The sequence below is a fragment of the Squalius cephalus genome, assembly GCF_949319135.1.
Source record: "Squalius cephalus genome assembly, chromosome: 6".
NCBI lineage: Eukaryota > Metazoa > Chordata > Actinopteri > Cypriniformes > Leuciscidae > Squalius > Squalius cephalus.
The window spans coordinates 1,472,401-1,490,477 of record NC_137127.1 but is presented as its reverse complement, the minus strand read 5'-3'; the positions used below and the strand labels follow the sequence as shown (position 1 = coordinate 1,490,477).

Below are 18,077 nucleotides of genomic sequence, written 5' to 3'. Positions count from 1 at the left end.
AACCATCCGCCATATGGCAGTTAAACATTTATACAATTTACTGAATTAAAATAAATTGAATTAGAATAAATTGAATTTAAGTAAGCTAAGAGCGCGAAATGACACCATCATCATACATGTCAGAGAAGACGCGTTATGTACGATGATTTAATGGTTTTAGCGTTATATTAGTGAACATCAAATGTCAGAAATGACAAGAACTTTTTTTTTAAAAACAACTAATAAATAAATAAACTAACCGTGTCTGCTCCTCGCCTATGGTCCATGTTTTGACTATTTTCTTTCTTTTATACACCTAAAAGCTGACTAAAAACAGTCTGTGCCAAAGCAACTGCCCCTGATGCTGAACTGCGCATGACTGCGCGCGCACTACAAAACAAAAGTCCTCTGTAAAAAACACAAATGTTAAATCGTCAGAGTAGAAAATAACACGATTCTTTTACACGAGTATTGGGAGAGCAACTTGGTTGTTTGTAACATGTTTGTAACCAAACGTTTTTTATGACAGATTAAAATGTTAAATAAGGGGTAAATCAAAAATGTGCGGTGCTGTGCTGGGCTTTTGAAAATCACATGATGCGGTTTACAAAATTCTGAGAGAAAAAAACAAAATTCTTATGATCCTTCAGAAATCATTCTAATATGATGATTTATGATCAATGTTGGAAACAGTTGTGCTACTTAATATTTTTTTCATAACCTGAGATACTTTTTTCAGGATTATTTGATGAATAAAAAGTTAAAAAGAACTGTATTTATTTAGAATAGAAATCTTTTGTAACAATATACACTACCGTTCAAAAGTTTGGGAACAATAAATATTTTTTTGTAAAGAAATGAGTACTTTAATTCAACAAGGATGCGTTAAATTGATAAAAGGTGATGGTAACGATTTATATTGTTAGAAATGTTTTTATTTTGAATAAATGCTGTTTTTATGAATAAATGCTGTTAACGTTTTAACAGCATTTAAAACGGGGGGGGGGGGGTATTAACATGCCTAAGACTTTTGCACAGTACTGTGTAGGCCTATATATATATTTATTTATTTTCTCAAGTTTGTATTTAGCTTAAGACTTTAGTTTAAAAACTAGGAAATAAAAATGTGGTGTATTTATGGCAAAAGGGGAAAATATGAATTGGTTACTAATAAAAGAAAAATTATCTATTCCATTTGGTACTAGTGATCATTCTCTAGATACTAGTGTGATCATATGGCCATATCACCCTGTAGCCCGAGACTTGTTGCCCACTGAAGCTATCTAGCACAACGATCGGCCATTTTCTTTTAAAAAATAAACATTTATATACTTTTTAACCACAAATGCTCGTCTTGCACTAGCTGTGATCATGCGCCACACATTACGTATGAAAGGTCACGCGTGCTCCGGGTCAGAAATGTGTAGGGCGAAAAACTTGACTTTGACTTAGTCTAAACTTGCATGTTTGGTTTGTAAACACTAGGTCGGTTCGTCCCCGTGTCACGCGTGACTTTTCAACCTGATGACGTAATGTGTGTCTCATCACAGCGAGAGCAAGACCAGCATTAGTGGTTAAAAGTATATAAATGTTTATTTTGTTCTAAAATGTCCGCTGGTGTGTCTAGATGAGACTCTTATTGTTTGTTTTGTTTGTTTGTATACTTTATTGTCCTTTTTAAGGAAATTTGTCTTGGATTCAAGCTGCAATAATACACAACATATACATACATACACATATGCACACACAAACCAATAAAAGCTGAAGTGATAACAGCATTAACAGTGCCTCTTCCCACCATATAGGTTAATTAAAAAGGATTTAAAAAAAAACAAAAACAACAACACTACATTACTACATCTTGCTATTCAACATATTAATAGATACAGGAATAAATGACTTTTTGTAACGGTTGCTCTTACACAATGGGACTCTATACCGTCTCCCTGATGGCAGCATCTGATACATTGGAAATAAAACATGGCTTGAATCACTCACTATTGTCTGTGCATTTTTAAAAATCAACGATTCGTAAATTGATTGAAGTGATGAGTACTCTCCTACACCCATAACTTTCATTGCAATTTTCACAAGACGAGCAAGCTGTGATTTTAATTGGACCGAAAGATTGCCATACCAAGTTTGCATCCCATAATTCAAAAGACTACCTAAAACAGCATAATAAAATAATTGCATAATTCTCTGATTTACACCAAACAGCCTAAGTCTTCTCAAAAAATACAATCGTTGTTGAAATTTTGAACAAATATAATCAATGTGGGCTTTCCAGGTAAATGAACGATCAATGACCACACCTAGATACTTATAGGTATCCACCTGCTCAATGATATTATCATAGATGATAACTGGGCTGTAATCACCTAATCTTTTTGGATCTATTATCATTTCCTTCGTTTTTGATGCATTTACGATAAGATGATTTACATTACACCACCGCACAAAATTCTCAATTTCAGACTGATACGCTAATATATCATGATCTTTCTCTAAGAGATTCAATATCACTGTGTCATCAGAGTATTTGATAATATAATTATTCTTATTTATACACTGTTAAACTTTGCCGTAATTTTACAGTAACTTACCGCAAAAAATCCCAGTAAAATACCACTTATATTATATACGGTTAACTACTGTAATATGCACTGCATTGTGGGTATTTTTAATGAAATTTACAGTAACTTACTGTATATGGAATTTACAGTACTTTACTGTTTACGCAAAAGCGATAGTGCTACTGTAAATGAAGAAGACAGATTTTTTTTAAGTTTGTAGTATATGCATATTGTATTTATGTTTTAGGCATATTAAAATATCATACCCCCCCCCCCCCCAGATCTTGTTCTGCAGATGAAAATCATGAATCTGCATTCTCATTTTTAAGCTATACAAACACTGGATGTGTAAAAGTTAAATTAAATAAATAAATAAATAAATAAATAACAGGTGGATGGAAGGATTTAAAATTAGTTCTTAGTGAGAGACCAGAGTAATTTTTATATTAGCATTTTCTCCAATAACAAATATATATATTCACAACTGGTTCCCATACAGGCAATATAAATTATATAAATGTATTTTAATTTTATTTTAAATTAATATAAACTTTATATATATATATATATATATATATATATATATATATATATATATATATATATATATATATATATATATAAACTTTGCTTACACCTCACAAAATTTAAATTGTTGCAAAGCCCGCGCAACAACCTGGCAGAGTGTAAACTGAGGTTTGTGTGACGTCACGTGTCGAGTGCGCGCTCATAACGGACGTCCCTGCTGAGAGAGAGTGGATCGCTAGACGCCAGCTGGGGGTTTTCTAAGGTAAGTACTTTTTACTGAACAAATTTATTTTATAAGTTACTTTTACAAAGTAAACCATTACCAACATCAATTAAATATAGCTACATTTACGAAGAAAGTAAATAATAAAATCTAATAGGCTTTTAAAAACAGCTCACAGGAGAGTCTAATTTTCCTCGAAACTGCCGCTTTAATATCCCATTAAATGCCATAGAATTGACTGACTGCCTTTTCCAGTAGATGGACCCAATCTAATATTTACACAAACAAAGGTTTTCTGTCCTTTTTACGACCAGTTATGGCATATTTTAGTAGTTTTGAAGTAAGTTAGGAAGTAAGTTTTCGTTTTGAAGTAAGTTAGGCCCAGGCACGTTTTCTCAAAGGCACTCCCTCGCGCTCTCTCTGCCCCAGGCCCGGCTCTATGGGGGTGCTATGCACCCTCAAACGCAAGCAAGAGATTGCTACTTTGATACTGTTACTTGATACTGTTATAATATATTGGCGAAACAGATTTGCCAAACCAAACGCTCCAGTGCATATTTGTGCTTATTTGTTTTCGCGCTGTGGAGAACGCAGGAGTTTTTATTCAGTGCCGAGTTATGCAGGCTCGCGAAAACTCTCATTAACAAAGTGTAGACACGATGTAAGAGATGTGACAGCTACGTATAAATGCTGGATTCACTCTGCACAGGACCGAAATATGACATGTTAAAAAATAGTAAGGCATTTAAAGCAATGTAAAGGCAGACTAATTTAAAAATATTCATTGCAAAATATTTTTTTAAATTCTATGCCAATTATTGGTAAAACTGTCATCTGATTGTGTAATTGATCAATCTAGCAGTCATCCTAGATCTGTCATTTATCATGTTCATAACATATAGTCATTTGCCAATAATCATTGCTGAAAAATAATGTTTCTTCTATTTCTCTCTTTTCCCTGTGTCATCAGGAGCTAACTACAGCCCAAAGGCTCTTATAAGAGCCTCAGCACTGAGCATCTTTGGCTTTGTAAGTATGTTTTGACTAACTATCAGATGCATTATGTGATTAACATATTGTAATGGAGAACTTGCAGCATAACTTTTTTTAGGAGCACTTGTGTGAATCAAGAAACATTTCTGATTATTTTCAGTTGTACACTTTTTGTTCAGGGTTCTTTGAATAGAAAGTTCAAAAGAACAGCATTTATCTGAAATAGAAAGCACTACTGTTCAGTCAGTATTTTTTTTTTTTTTTTTGGTTGTTAAATTAAATTAATACTTTAATTTGGCAAGGATGCATTAAATTGACTTAAAGTGACAGTAAAAACATTTGTAATGTTACAAAAGCTTTCTATTTCAGATTTAAGTTTGAAGGGCCATAAAGTTACTCAGTGTACCTTTAACGTAATTGTACATTCAAGCAATTAATAGAGTTCCCTAACAAGGGATGTGCAATAAAGCTATACTATTTAAACTAACTTGACTGGTAATAACTGCTGTTGCACAAGTTGATTCCTCGTCTGTCCATGAACAAATTTAGATTAAATAAACCCCACAACTCCAAACTCAACCATTTCTCACACATTTTCTCTGTTTTTTTTTTGTTTGTTTTTTCAGATCAGCCATCAGTGGTTTACTGGTATGGAGGCCAGTCAAGACCAACTGGGATGCTTTTTTTGCGTATTGTCATGATCCCTGCTTTGATTTGTTAAGAATTCAGTTCTCTTTTTGCATCCTCCTTTTGATTCTAAACTGAACTCAAATGGCACTGCGAATTGGGTAAGAGACAAACATAAATTACTTAATTGGGGAAATTGAGAGATGAAACTAGCCTGGCTAACGTCAGACCACTTTCTCTTTGAGACGTGGTCTGGAAACCACATGTACATTTTCTCGTATTTGAGGCGTGGTTTACGAATGCCCAGAGCCGTTTATTGGGCGCTACGAATGTCTATCAAATGCGCCTGTACGCAGCTCATAGCCAATCATTTCAAATTATACCAGATGACGTATGTAGAGCGACAGATATTCAACGAAGAAGACGACGATGGGTCAGAGATTTATGTGTACACCAGAGAGTCCTGCACGGGTCCGATTTTGTAAATCCGCACCCGACCCGTTTTCCAACAGCAGCACTAACAAAAATCTGCACCGACCCGCTTAAAATAGAACCGACACCCGACCCGCACCCGAAATAAAATCAGTTTAGACTATCACATTATAGACACACTTACAAACATTTTTATTGCCAGGTCATACAGAAGTTATTACACGACCATTATAGCCGAAGCTGTCAAAAGGCCGATACATGAAGAACATGGCTAACGTTACCACACAAATCGAACAGACGCGGCTACAACACTATATGCCACACAATTTCGTCTAGCCTACATCTGACAATTTTGGGTTCAAACACACCCTGCACACCACACATACTTAACAGTGTTAAATATGAAAAATACCGTTCGATAGAACGGCTTTGTTACCAGTTATCTGCGTGCTTCCTCAGGGATGAAGTTCCACATTTGCGGCTATCCAACACGAAAATGTTTGCAGCAAAGCCTTTCACAATATTCTCTTCAGATAACTCCAAATTTCTCCCACACACTAGACTTGATTTTTGATGACGTATTGTCGACAACTTTACAATCTCCACTAGCTATTCTTTTCTTCAACTCCTCAGCATCTATCTCGACGACTGCAAGCAGAACGCGCGCGCGCGGTTGTGATGCATTTTTAAAAGTGGAAGTAGCCTAGGTAACGTTATAGATCCTGGGAGGGCGTGGCGCGTCGGCACAAATAAACTGATGTGGATTTTAAATTATTTTATCAACTTGAAATACAGGCATATTTTTGTAGATGTGTTCCTAAAAATATGCATATATTTTTACGTCTGTCATGTTGGATCCATAGATAAACAAACTGCTTCGGTGTGTCGCATATACTTCGTCATCGTCTTCCTGCTCCCTCCCCGTTCTGTGATTGGTTCCCTATTTCAGGGGAAAAATTAGTCCATGGTGTCCAGACTACCTTGCAGCGTGAATAAAATCGCGCTGCTCAAGGCAGTATGGGGAAACCCAGGCTAAGATGAAACCATGCTGATGACCTCTGTCTGTGGTGAAGTAGTGAGTTTGACGTGTATTTAAACTCGAGGTTCTGTGGGGTGCGGACTGGATCGATTCCATTCCTAGAGCTTCCGGACAAATCTTTGGGGTGCGGACTGATGGGGTAGTGAACCCGAGGTTACCCCGTGAGTCAGTCCTAGAGCTTCTCATGTACGATTTTGAGGGGAAATCAGGTTTTTTGGATACGCTGATTTCTAAGGCGTGCCGCAAGAACACCACAGACAGTGTAATCACCATGGGAAAATCTCAGAGTAAAACTGGGAGTTGTGAAAAATATGATACACCGGTGTATTGCCAGATGAGAAGTTAATTTATGTATTATCTTTTTACTCTTTTAATTCATTTTATAACTGTACTGTACATCTTTTTAAATTGTTTTTATAACTGTTTTAAAGTGCCCCTATTATGCTATTTACTACTGAATTGTGGCGAGCTTTAACGAGAAGCAGTGGGTAGAGATGTTCCGATACCCTTTTTTCCTTCCCGATACCGATTCCGATACCTGGACTCAGGGTATCGGCCGATACCGAGTACTAATCCGATACCTGTGTGTATCTATACAGCTGCAATTCATACTAGTCCTGTATGAATTGATAGAATTATTTTATAAAAGGTATTTTAGTTTTACAATATATAACTGTATAAAAAAGTGCAACAAATAAATCTAGGAATCTAAAAAACTATATATGAATAATAGGGGTCCACAAAATTCACGGTTTGGTTCGATACCATACACTGGTGTCACGGTTCGGTACGTTTTCAATACAGCAAAAGGAAAGAAATGCCAGAGAAATTTCCTTGATTTAAATTTTTTATTTTTTTTTAAAACTAACATCATAAAGTAGGATCATTTTTTACTTTGAGCAATGATGGAGCTATACTTGACATATAAAACAAAAACAGCTCCTTATAAAAAAATATATATATTGTAGTAGTTATAAACAAAGGTTTATTTTATTTCAGATTAACATTTGAGGGCAGCAATTTTATTCATAATGTCAAAATAAAACCAACGTAACGTTACTTGAAAGCACAATGTTTCTTCCAGGTCTCCACGCGCTGTTTGATCCGTTAATAACGGAGAAATGTGAATGCTTCTCACTAGATTTCGCAGCGATGGTATTACTTCAGTGGCGAATTCAAATGCTTTCTTTACTGGATCTCTTAGTGCTGTGTAGTAACAGTGTAGCAAGATCGGCTCGCGCTGCACTGGTCCAAACTGTCCGTGAAGCACAAAATAACGAGTAGCGCAGTTTTGTTCCATTTTCATTACGTTTGCCATTTGATGTTGGGCGCCTGCGTCTCTTACATTATGCGCTTGGCGTGCGACTACATTTGAAAATTTGCGTTTTCATTTCTTCTTCGCTGCTCTAAACAGTGGTTGCTTATGGCAACAGCACAACTTCCTGTGTTGCCACAAGCGCAACCACTGTTTAGAGCAGCGAAGAAGAATTGGTCTCCGATTTGCAGCGTTAAGCAAAGCTAGCGTGCATAACTAGGTATTGTTTAATAAAATGGTATCGGATCGGTACATGGGTAGATGTACTCGCCCATACCGATGCCACAATTTTTATTGGTATCGGCGGCATTTCCGATACTAGTATCGGAATCGGAACAACACTAGCAGTGAGTCCGAAATTTTAGGATGAGCAAGCCAACCTTTGATATGTTGTGTCAACGTTTGTTCACATTCCTCTCCTACGACGACACAACGTTTCAACAGGCCATCCGTCCCTTTGCAGATGCGCATCGGGGTTGCTCTTGTCATTAAACCGCGGAGAAGTAGCCTAATGTCTCAGAAAATCCGATCAGCCTGTTTACATGACAGTCGCATTGGCACATATCCGATTTATATCTGATTTATTTTCACATATGAATGAGGCCTGAAACCGATCTCGAAATATCTGAATGCATGTGTTTTTTTCCAGTTTACACTGTCATAGAACACATCCAATCTGTGTCACATACGAGCAAAAAATCAGAATTGGGTTAAATTTCACTTGTAAACGAGGCCTTAGAGCTGTTACACACTACATGAAAGGTCATTTTCAAAAATCAAATCCATAATAGGGGCACTTTAATTTTCCTTGCTTTTATTTTGTGATCATTTTAATTCCTTACTGTGTAAAGCACTTTTAATTGGCAAAGTGTATGACATGTGCTATATGAATAAAACTGCCTTGCCTAATGTTGCATCACAATAAATAAATAAAATGGATGTAATTGATTGTGAGAGTGAATAAAGAATATGCTGATGTACATGGACTCAAGTCGCTTTTTTGAAATTTATTAAATTCAATAGCATTCATGTAAACTATAAATAATAAAATAGTGTAAATGGGCATACTACTGTAAAATGAAATTGCGGTAAGGACATCTTACTGTAAAATTTAATTGCGGTAAGGGCATACTGTAAAATGAAATTGCGGTAAGGGCATCTTACTGTAAAATGAAATTGCGGTAAGGGCATTGTTACGGTTGTGATGCTTTTGTTGTTGTTCCTGCTGTCTCCTTCTTTAGGATTGGTCCTGGACTTTATGAGAAGCCGTTGGTGGTTGGACCAGAGAAAGAGGCCTGGACTATAAAATCCCCTGGAATTCCTCTGGAGGGAGCTCTCTGTTTTTTTGCTTGCACTTTGTTGTACTGTGTGTTTGACCTGTGAAAGTGTAACACAATGTCTGCTGTGCTCTTCCTGTGTAGAGTTAACAGAGTGCTGTTAGCCACCTAATTCTGGGTGATATGTTTTTAGAAACCTCAATGCTTGTGATTACATCTGTTATATACCAGCTACATGACTTTGAGAAGCTGTAGGGGGTGAGTGCCTCGTTTTTTTGTAGGCCAAAAGGCCTTCACTTTTCTCCTGTTTACTGGATAGTTAAGGAGATAGGGTACTTTTTCTGTATCTTTTGTTTCTTTTATTTGTGATCATTAGGGAAGTTAGCTTTCTTGTGGGAAAGTTAGTTTCTGTTTGTTTGTTATTTTGGCATTAGCTCACCCCTGAAGATTTTGCTTCATATATTGCTTTGTTTGATTTACTTGATTTACTCAAAACACTTTGTAAACTCTGAGATACCATATTCTGAAAACAATCAAGAGAGCAAGAGAAGTCAAATAAAAAGACTAACTGAGAAGCATTGTGTTGTTGTTTATGTTACTTCCCTGACCTAGACCAGGGTCCGTAACATAAATTGGGGGCTCGTCCATTGCATATCAATGAATGTAGTTGATATTAGTCATACAAGCATTTTTTGCCTGGTCATTTTTCTTTGGTGCTTGACGAATTTGAGGAGTATTAGCATGGAATTTGATTTAACGTCGTTTACATTGTCTCCTACCACGGAGGAATTTAATAAGTGTCGTAAAGCTGATTTGTTACAAATTGCAGATTTCTTTAATATTGGTGTTCATAGGGAGGGGCCAAAACGATTGGTTAAAGAAGAGTTGCATAGCAAACTGGTGGAGGCTAGAATTTTGCCAGATGAATCTGTGGAAGGAGTAATTGAGAAGGGTGCTGAGGCAGCAGTAGATGGAGATATCTTTCCTTTTTCAAGCATAGATCCTAGTCATTCTCGATTTGATCCTATGCTGGCTATTAAATTGAAGGAGTTGGACCTGCAGTTAAAGAAACAGGATTATGACGCGCAGCTTCTTCATTTTCGGACTCTTGAGTTAGAGGCTGATAATAAATTTAAATTACGCAGTTTGGAATTGCAAGCTAGATCGTCACCTAATGTGCCTGTGCCTGTGCCCAGGTCTAGACCCCCATCTCCTCGTTTGCCAGGGAATGTTCCAATTTCACCTGCACAGAATCAAAGTCCACCCGCTACCTCTTCTGTTGGTGCGTCTGCGACCAGCTTTGATGTGAGTAAATACGTTACACTTGTTCCTCCTTTTAGAGAGACGGAGGTAGACTCCTATTTCGTCGCTTTCGAACGCATAGCAGCTACATTACGGTGGCCAAAAGAGTTGTGGTCGCTGCTATTGCAGTGTAAATTAGTGGGTAAAGCTCAGGAAGTGTGTACAGCTTTACCTATTGAGCAAAGTTTGAATTACGATACAGTTAAAGCTGCTGTTTTGAGAGCGTACGAATTAGTACCTGAAGCTTATCGACAGAAATTCAGGAACCATCAGAAAATTACCAGTCAAACATTCGGCGAGTTTGCTCGTGAGAAAACGGTGTTGTTTGATAAATGGTGTGCAGCAAGCAGAGTTACAACATTTGAGCAATTACGTGAACTCTTGTTGTTAGAGGATTTTAAAAGTTGTGTTTCAGAGAACATTGTTGTATATCTGAATGAACAGAAGGTCTTGTCTGTGACTAATGCCGCTGTTTTGGCAGATGAATTTGTGCTCACGCACAAAACTGTTTTTACTCCGTCTGTGTGTAGAGAGAAACATGGTTCATCTGTTGAGTTTCCTGTGAGAAACAGCTCAAGGGGTTTTTTTAAGGGTAAAGGAAAAGGAGAGAATAGAGAAGCAGCTTCGAATGTGTTTCGTAATACCAATGTGGCTCGGGAGGGAGAGAGGCGCGTTTGTTTTTTCTGTCGCGAGCCAGGACATTTGATTGCTGATTGTAAACGCTGGAATCAGATTAAACCTCCTGAGAAACCAAAGGGAGTTGCTCTGGTTCATACTGCTCCCTCTGTGTTTAATTCTATTAATTCGCATACAAATTTATACTGCCCTTTTATTATGAACGGTGCAGTATCTCTCACAGGGGAGCAGGGAAATTTGAAACCGATTACAATCTTGCGAGACACTGGTTCGGTTCAATCCTTTATTGTGGAAAGCGCACTAGACTTCTCAGAACAGTCATCCTGCGGATCAAGCGTGTTAATCCGTGGTATTGAGCTCGACTGTGTTAAAGTTCCTTTGCATTCCGTTTACCTTCAATCTGATTTGTTTACAGGAATTGTAAGTTTGGGAGTACGTGCTCAGCTTCCGATAGAAGGAGTAGGTCTGATACTAGGCAATGATATTGCTGGGGGTAAGGTGTTTCCTCAGCCCATTGTTGTGGATCAGCCAGATGTGTCTGGGTTTTGTGAACAGCTTGATGTAGGTCAACAGTTTCCTTCTGTTTTTACTGCCTGTGCGGTAACCCGTGCTCAGACTAGAAAGTTTGATGATGTTTTAGATGTGTCTGAAACATTTATGACTGATAAAGTTGACAGAAATGAATGTATGCAGGATGTTTCTCCTAATGTGTGTGTTTCTGACCAGGATGTTGTAGTCCAGTTGGAGTCTATGCTTGGGGCCGGAAAAGAACAGCTGGCGGCCGCACAGAAAGCTGACCCGTCTCTAGCCAAGTGTCTCGCTGAGGCTGTACAAAAAGATGTAGTAGATAAAGATGTGGCTTATGTTTGGGAGGATGGAGTGCTTATGCGTAAGTGGTCCCCATCAGAGAAGGATCTGAGCTGGAAGACTGTGTTTCAAGTAGTGGTCCCTCATAATTATCGTGAACAGATTTTGTGTTTAGCTCATGATCATGCTCTCTCTGGTCATCTCGGAGTAAACAAGACTTTCGGTCGCATTCTTCGCTATTTTTTTTGGCCTGGCTTGAAAAAAGCGGTTTCAGAGTACTGTCGATCCTGTCATGTGTGCCAGCTAGCTGGTAAACCTAATCAGGGAATTCCTAGTGCTCCTCTTCATCCTATTCCAATTGTGTCGGAGCCATTTGAGAGAATTATTATTGATTGCGTTGGTCCATTACCCAAGACTAAGTCTGGTTATCAATATTTGCTGACTCTAATGTGTGCTGCTACTCGGTACCCCGAGGCGATTCCTATGCGTACCATTAGAGCTAAGAATGTGACTAAAGAACTGGTCAAATTTTTCTCTACATTTGGTATTCCCAGAGTTATACAGTCAGATCAAGGTACAAATTTTACCTCCAAGCTGTTTTCTCAGGTTCTGGACTGTTTGTCTGTAAAGCATAAACTTTCTAGTGCCTATCACCCAGAGTCACAGGGAGCACTAGAACGCTTTCATCAGACCTTGAAAAGTATGTTGCGTACGTACTGTTTTGAAACTGGGAAAGATTGGGATGAGGGCGTTCCCTTGGTTATGTTTGCTGTACGAGAAACCGTTCAGGAATCCTTAGGTTTTAGTCCTGCCGAATTAGTGTTTGGGCACACTGTGCGGGGCCCGTTAAAACTGTTTCGTGAACAGTTGTTGGCAGAGACAACCCCCCAAACGAGCGTACTCGAGTTTGTGAATTCCTTCAGAGAACGCCTACGCCGAGCTCGTGAAGTGGCACTTTCGGAGTTGGGCCACACTCAAATTAAAATGAAGACCCGCTTTGATAAAAAGAGTGTTTATCGAAGTTTCCAGGAAGGTGATTTGGTGCTCGTCTTCCTTCCTCTTCCAGGGTCCTCATTGCAGGCAAAGTTCTCGGGTCCCTATACTATCAAGCAGAAATTAAGTGACACAGATTATGTCATTAATACTCCTGACAGAAAGCGAAAGACCAGAGTGTGTCACATTAACATGCTTAAGGCCTATGTAATGAGAGATGTAACTCCGAAGGATGTAGCTCAGAGTTTGCCAAAAGCCACTGATTCCATCTCTGCTGCTATGGCAGCTGTGTATTGTCCTGAGGAGGATGGGCTTAGGATGCGAGATGTATCGTGTGCTCTGTTGGACAATTCAAAGCTTTTAGTGGATTTAAAGTCCCATTTGTGTTATTTGAGTGAAGCGTGTCAAAGTGATGTTGTTGCGCTCATTGAAAAGTTTCCTGTTCTTTTTTCTGATGTGCCTAGTCAAACCACAGTGTTGGAACATGATATTGATGTGGGTGATTGCTCTCCTATCAAGCAAAATTTCTATCGTGTAAACCCCATCAAGAGAGAAATAATGCAAAAAGAGTCTGCATACTTGTTAGAACACGGTTTTGCTGTGCCAAGTTCCAGTCCATGGAGCTCACCCTGTCTGTTGGTGCCTAAATCAGATGGGAAATTTCGGTTTTGCACAGATTACCGCAAGGTAAATTCCATCACGAAACCTGATTCCTATCCTTTACCAAGGATGGATGATTGTATTGATAGGGTTGGCGCTGCAAAGTTTGTAACCAAGCTTGACCTGTTAAAAGGTTACTGGCAGGTACCCTTGACCGCCAGGGCTTCAGAAATCTCTGCCTTTGTTACGCCTGATCATTTCCTGCAATACAAGAGGATGGCTTTCGGGATGCGAAACGCACCCGCCACTTTCCAACGCCTAATGAGAATAGTGCTGGCTGGGTTAGAAAACTGTGAGGCATACCTGGATGACATTGTTGTTTATTCATCTGATTGGGAACAGCATCTAACAAGTCTATATGCAGTTTTTCATCGACTAAGTGATGCATCTCTTACATTGAATCTTGCCAAATGTGAGTTCGGTAAAGCGGTCGTGACATATCTTGGGAAATGTGTGGGTCAGGGACAGGTGCGTCCTGTCAATGTGAAAATTGAGTGCATAATTGACTTTCCAGCTCCCAAAACGAAACGAGAGCTGCGTCGTTTCTTGGGAATGACGGGATATTACCGTGCTTTTTGCAAGAATTTTGCTGAAGTTGCATCACCCCTTACTAACTTACTGAGTCAATCCAAAGTTTTTGAGTGGAGTTCAGAATGTCAGTCAGCTTTTGATGCTGTTAAAACGTTGCTGTGTAGTGCCCCAGTTCTATCAGCTCCGAATTTTTCACGACCATTTAAATTGGAAGTGGATGCGAGTGAGGTGGGAGCAGGCGCAGTCCTTATTCAGGAGGATGTTACTGGAATTGATCACCCAGTATGCTATTTTTCAAGGAAGTTTACGAAATCGCAGCGACATTATAGTACAATCGAAAAAGAGGCTCTTGCACTGTTACTTGCACTTCAGCATTTCGAAATTTATCTTGATGCTTGTAATGTCCCTATCCTGGTGTATACTGACCATAATCCCCTGGTTTTTCTGTTCCGGATGTCGAATTCAAATCATAGACTGATGCGCTGGTCTCTTTTGATACAAGGTTTTAATTTGGAAATTCGGCACAAGAAGGGATGTGAAAATGTGCTTGCCGATGCCTTGTCACGTGCACCAAGTAACCTTGAGGATTAAGAATTGTTTTGTGATTACAAATAATTATTTGTAATTTTAAGGGTGGGGGTGTTACGGTTGTGATGCTTTTGTTGTTGTTCCTGCTGTCTCCTTCTTTAGGATTGGTCCTGGACTTTATGAGAAGCCGTTGGTGGTTGGACCAGAGAAAGAGGCCTGGACTATAAAATCCCCTGGAATTCCTCTGGAGGGAGCTCTCTGTTTTTTTGCTTGCACTTTGTTGTACTGTGTGTTTGACCTGTGAAAGTGTAACACAATGTCTGCTGTGCTCTTCCTGTGTAGAGTTAACAGAGTGCTGTTAGCCACCTAATTCTGGGTGATATGTTTTTAGAAACCTCAATGCTTGTGATTACATCTGTTATATACCAGCTACATGACTTTGAGAAGCTGTAGGGGGTGAGTGCCTCGTTTTTTTGTAGGCCAAAAGGCCTTCACTTTTCTCCTGTTTACTGGATAGTTAAGGAGATAGGGTACTTTTTCTGTATCTTTTGTTTCTTTTATTTGTGATCATTAGGGAAGTTAGCTTTCTTGTGGGAAAGTTAGTTTCTGTTTGTTTGTTATTTTGGCATTAGCTCACCCCTGAAGATTTTGCTTCATATATTGCTTTGTTTGATTTACTTGATTTACTCAAAACACTTTGTAAACTCTGAGATACCATATTCTGAAAACAATCAAGAGAGCAAGAGAAGTCAAATAAAAAGACTAACTGAGAAGCATTGTGTTGTTGTTTATGTTACTTCCCTGACCTAGACCAGGGTCCGTAACATAAATCTTACTGTAAAATGAAATTGCGGTAAGGGCATCATACCGTATAACACATTTACAGTAAGCTACTGTAAAGGGGAACTTACAGTAACTTACTGGCAATAGTGCTGCCAGTAAGTTACCGCAAAAATACGATAAAAAGTCTAACAGTGTACTAAAACAGTCATTTGTATAAAGGGTAAACAGAAAAGGAGAGCATACACAACCTTGAGGCGCGCCAATACTAATAGATTTAACATCAGAGAGTGTATTATTTACTTTTACATTTTGAGTACGATTGGTTAAGAAAGAAAAGAGCCACTTAATAATAAAAGGGTTAACATTACTTTTTACAAGCTTACCCAGGAGTAACTGCGGCTGTAGCGTATTAAAAGCGGAGCTAAAATCTACAAAGAGCAGTCGTGCATAAGCATTAGAGGTTTCTAGATGTTGAAGAGTCAAATGAGTGATAGTGTTAACAGCATCAACAGTCCCTCTTCCCACCATAGGCAAATTGAAATGGATCCAATATAGAATTTACACTACATTTCAGTCTCGACATCACATACCTCTCTAAACATTTCATAATTACAGAAGTTATGGCAATTGGTCTAAAATCATTATTATCAACACAGTTGATATTATTCCTCGGCTGGATCGTGTCGAGACTTTGAAGCTGCACTGAAACTCACATCTGGACCTTCGACCCGTTGGACCCCATTGAAGACACTATATGGAGGAACATCCTGGAGTGTTTTCCTCGAAACCTTCATTTCTTTTCCACTGAAGAAAGAAACACATGAACATCTTGGATGGCGTGGGGGAGAGTAAACTATCAGGAGATGTTGATTCTGAAGTGAACTATCGTACTCCTTTATACTGGCTATTCTCAGGCTGATGAACTCTCAGGGCGTCTCTGCACTGAACTGGCCAGAATGAAGTCATCCGTCAGAGGCAGAATTACTTTAACGAGTTCGCAATATTATGACAGAGAGAGAGTGAGACTGAGTCATGCTCGATCGCCCAGAAACATCGGGTCATTCTGGTGGCATAATCAGCTTATACAAGTCCAAAACAATAAGGTTAGTTAGTCAGACTGGTTTATGCAACTCAGTATCGTTTAAAAAAATGTATATGGTTGTGTTGTAATTTTAAAGGATGTGTTAAAGCCTATAATAAAGTTCAAAGGTACAGCACGCACATCCAAAACAATAAAACTGGGTGCTGGGCAGACAAATAGTTGCAGAGGTAAAATATTGAGTCCGCACACCAGAAAATGCTCCTTGCAATTTTAATGGTTGCTCACCACATGTGACGTTTCGGGCCCAAGCCCTTCATCAGACATGAAACAAGTGGGGAGACACACCTCCATATATACAGCCATGCAGGATCACATGATCACATACATCCATGATTAATCACATGACCAATCAAGTGAAAATGCAATTACTTCAAAGAAACAAATAAAAAATAAAGAAAAAATTATATACCAACATTTGTAATACAAAAATATATTAAACATATTAGAAATATATTAGAAACATACCAAAAATATATTAGAAACATATTAGAAATATATTAAACATACATTAGAAATATATTAAGTGGCTAAGAGAAGGTCTGCAGTGCTTAAAACATAGCCTAGGAAAGTTATTTAAAAAATGTCTCTACCACTGTAAGCAGTAGTGATAGATGAGCAAGAATATGGATACATAAGGAATACCACAAAGGTGTGTTACATATATCATCTATCAAGGCAGCAAAACGATATCACAATATTTACAATCTTGACAGGAGTTATTTACAGAAATTATTTACAAAAATGGCCTCAGGTCAAAATCTTCATTCAACCCTTTTGGAGCTAAAGTGTCCAGGGTATAGATCCAGAATGCTTCTCTTTTGAGTAACAGACAATTTACATCTCCTCCACGGGAGGGCTGTTTCACAAGTTCAATGCCGCAATATCTAAGAGAGGAAACGTTATGAGAGGCTTGTGAAAAATGCACCGCTACTGGACTTTTGATGTCATGGTTACGAATATTTGATCTGTGTTCTGAGATTCTTGTTTTCAGTGGCCTGGTCGTTTTTCCAACATAGGCCAAGCCGCACGGGCATTTGAGCAAATAGATAACATTCTTTGTGTTACAGGTGATCACACCTTTGATGTCATAGAGTTTTCCAGTACGTGGGTGATTAAAGGTGGAAGTTTTATGAGTAAAGTTGCATTGAGGGCAGTTGCCACATCTATAATTCCCAAAGGGAATAGACTGCAAAAAATGTGGTGGAGTCAATGGTGGAAGATGAGCTCTCACCAACATGTTTTTGAGATTAGGTGCTCTCTTATACACAATGCGGGGTGATGTGGTGAAACATTTAAGTGCTGGATCAGAGTCAATGATGTGCCAATGTTTTTTAATGATGGATTCAAAATCTCTGCCAAGAGGTGAGTATTGGACAATACAGTTGACTCTGGAAACTGAAAACTCTATGACATCAAAGGTGTGATCACCTGTAACACAAAGAATGTTATCTATTTGCTCAAATGCCCGTGCGGCTTGGCCTATGTTGGAAAAACGACCAGGCCACTCAAAGCCTATAATAGACATAGAGATCTGCCCTGCATGGTCAAACTCAGACACTTCGTCTTTATTAATTGTAACTTGGTTGTTTACACGGTGACAAGAAAATCTAATTAAAGCAAAATAATGTATAGAGCTTGTCTAATAGAAAATATCTTGATACATTTCCAGTCATGACTTTTAGATTATTGTGTCCATGCACACTATGATCAAACTGATTAGAGTCAATATGAAATCAAATCTGACTG

General features: G+C 38.5%; 1 protein-coding gene across 1 annotated transcript in view; it reads left to right on the top strand.

The window, feature by feature from the left end:
• The window catches only part of LOC307160055 (uncharacterized protein), a 99,586-nt gene that overhangs the window by 38,264 nt on the left and 43,245 nt on the right, over nt 1-18,077 (top strand). The window lies entirely within an intron of this gene.